Source organism: Arabidopsis lyrata (assembly GCF_000004255.2).
Source record: "Arabidopsis lyrata subsp. lyrata unplaced genomic scaffold ARALYscaffold_109, whole genome shotgun sequence".
Lineage (NCBI taxonomy): Eukaryota > Viridiplantae > Streptophyta > Magnoliopsida > Brassicales > Brassicaceae > Arabidopsis > Arabidopsis lyrata.
The window spans coordinates 2,244-5,093 of record NW_003302474.1 but is presented as its reverse complement, the minus strand read 5'-3'; the positions used below and the strand labels follow the sequence as shown (position 1 = coordinate 5,093).

The following is a 2,850-nucleotide window of genomic DNA, read 5'->3' as shown; positions in this document are numbered from 1 at the left end:
TAATCACCACAGCCGCAAACAACATTTTGGCGCCGTCTTTAGGGATCCAAAGTTTTAATTTCCGCATTTCAGCTAATCACTCACAAAACCTCTGTACAAGAGTACCAATTGTTGTTACAACAAATAACCTCTGTTCCACCAACTTCTCTTGAAGTTTCCCTTGTTTTCTTACTTGCTTTCATATATTCATACCAAGGCTAAAGTCTCATGGGAGGATGTGTGTACTCCTAAGGAAGAAAGACGTTTGGGTATTAGATGGTTACATCACTCTTCGCGGGTTTATGCTCTCCGTTGATTTGGCGATTATTCACTAGCCACAAAGTATGGAAGTTTGTCTCTCCGTTGGAAATCACTCCGTCGCTCATGACACATGCTCTGTTTTTTATTGAACTATTATCTCTCTGTTTTTATCACTACATTGTTAGGGTTTAATTTGTTCTAATTAAGCTCGTTTATACACTAACAATAACCTCTATTGTTTTTTTTTTTTTGTCAAATAACCTCAATTGTTGATTTATAAATTTAACATATCAAAAAAATTTCTAATAATTAATTTAAGTCTTAAAAATAAAAATCGATATATTTAAGTAGTGACATAACAAATGATATAAGCCATCCACCATATGCTTTTGACAAATGTTATGCTGTGCATTTTTCATCATAAAATGTTTTGAACTATTCAAAAGTTTTTCACAACAACCTATATCATCAAATTACCAAAAATTACATTTAAATGTCGCATCAAAGCAAATTACCAAATACCAATTGATAGTAAACCCCTTAAAGATGCAGAATTGAAAATTCATCAAAATCCTGAAGGGAGTATTCTTTTTTTTGGTGAACTAGCGTGCTTTAGGCATTACCTCGGTGTCAATATCCATGCTGAATTCTACAGAACTCCTTGAGTTCATTTCTCGACTCTCTTCTGTCCTTGAATTTTCGGATATCAGACACTCTTTAAGATCGTTAACAACTTGGGACATGCTCGGTCTTCTTCACTACAAGAAATAACTACATTATTAGCTAGAGAAAAGAGCTATTATATGTCATTAATAGCGTTTTCATAAACGCTATCTTATGCCCCTGTTATGGTAGACCCCCCACATACGATAGCGTTTTTTCTGTATGTTATGGTAGAGTATTCTACCATAGCATTAGTTAAACGCTTTGGTATAACGACTTTATATTTTTTTTTAATTATGTAATAACTCATTTTTCGTGCTATTATAGGTGCTTTCTACCATAACTTTATTAAAATGCTTTGATTTTTTATAGCGCATTTTTATGCTGGAATACATTATATGCAATTAAAATATATAGATTTGAAATCCAATTAATAATATGCTACAGAACCAATTTATTAAAAACATGTTTCTTTCCATAGATCATCAAAAGTTACATAGTGTAGCATTGAACACCATTTGTTAAAAAAAGGTCTTAAACAACATCATAAGTACTGCAATTCAGATGGACTAAACGAAGAATTACATTGGTTTGCTCTTTCTCTCCCTCCAAGAACTTAGGTTGATGTCCACACTTCACTGCCTTCTCCATATTCTCTGCAGTTTGGTTCTTTTCTTTGTCGTTGGCTGTCTTTGTATAAGTAAAGCAAGTGAGTTTTTCAAATGCTTCTACTAGATAATGACTACATATAAAAGCGTGAGGAAAGAAGGAAAGATAAGCTAGAAAAGGTATTTGGAGCAGCAAAGTGTCTTACCAATACCTACCACAGCTGAATCTGAGAAAAACAAGAATAGAACTTAACTAGAGACCATTAATTTGAATTATAGCTTATGAAGAACATACTTCACAGAGAACACAAGAATTTTTAGAATCAGAAATTTCTTAAGAATATCTAAGATCCACCGAAAGCTTTTCTTAAGAATATCTGAGATCCAGTGAAAGCTTACCTCACCAAAAGATGAATCGAAGCTTTCTATCCAATACCCTCACTAAAGACAAAACATATATTGAACCATAAAATAATTTATAGATTCATACGAAAAAAAAAAACAGAAACTCATACATGAGATCACTTGTTACTTGGTTATTCATGACGTTGTTTCCACAAACTCCAACCTGCAATCAAACAAAAACACCATCAATATTTTCATAAAACTAATCGTGCCAAGATATAACCGAAGCAATACAAACAAAACCCATATTATCAAACTTACCATTAGGAAACAATTTCAAAACAAATGTGATCTCACCATGTATCAAACAAACAGAAGATACTAACCACACATACTCCATTTCTCTAGCGTCAAAAGATTAATTCACCTATAAGAAAGGCAAAACAACAACAATTACAAACTGCACAACTGATTATTGTACCTAGTCCCGAGTTTATCAAAAGAAAGCTTCTATGTGTTTTACCATCTTTTACAGCAAGATTGATGACTCTCACTCTTTTTTAATCTTTTGTTCACACTAGAAGGATGTAATAAAACAGTAGCGTCAACAAGCTTCTGTTTTGCCATTTTCACCGCAACTTTTGCTGAGATTAAACACAAAACAGGAAAGATAAAGCCATGTGTAAGCTCATGTCAGTGGACCATGGTTTATTTATTATCCAACAAAGAGATAAGTCATTGTCTTGTTCTTAGCTTTGCAATCAACAACTAACAATGGATCTCCATGGAAGACATCAGGAACCACGACATAGAATCCAGCTTCTGCAACCTTGTCAACAAGCTTCCTATCACAGTAAGAACATAAAACGAAGACAAGTTACAGCAACAATTAACCTAAGCATCGAGCTAGAGAAACTAACACAAATCTGGCAAAAAAAACAAATAAATCTTCTCATAAACCTTCATATCAAATGAGTTCTTTCTCCCTCTCTCT

At 33.3% G+C, this 2,850-nt stretch overlaps 1 long non-coding RNA gene across 4 annotated transcripts; it reads right to left on the bottom strand.

Moving 5' to 3' along the window:
• Positions 1-1,356: 1,356 nt before the first annotated feature.
• Positions 1,357-2,844, bottom strand: LOC9298951. 4 transcript variants are annotated; one of them, XR_002330409.1, is made up of 6 exons: positions 2,817-2,844; positions 2,380-2,701; positions 2,178-2,283; positions 2,027-2,079; positions 1,911-1,952; positions 1,357-1,738 (listed from the first exon to the last, which is right to left on the bottom strand). It is a non-coding gene; the product is annotated as an uncharacterized LOC9298951 (long non-coding RNA). The 4 variants fall into 4 exon arrangements; XR_002330408.1 differs by having other exon boundaries at positions 2,380-2,838; XR_002330411.1 differs by having other exon boundaries at positions 1,357-1,593; positions 2,380-2,838.
• Positions 2,845-2,850: the final 6 nt, after the last annotated feature.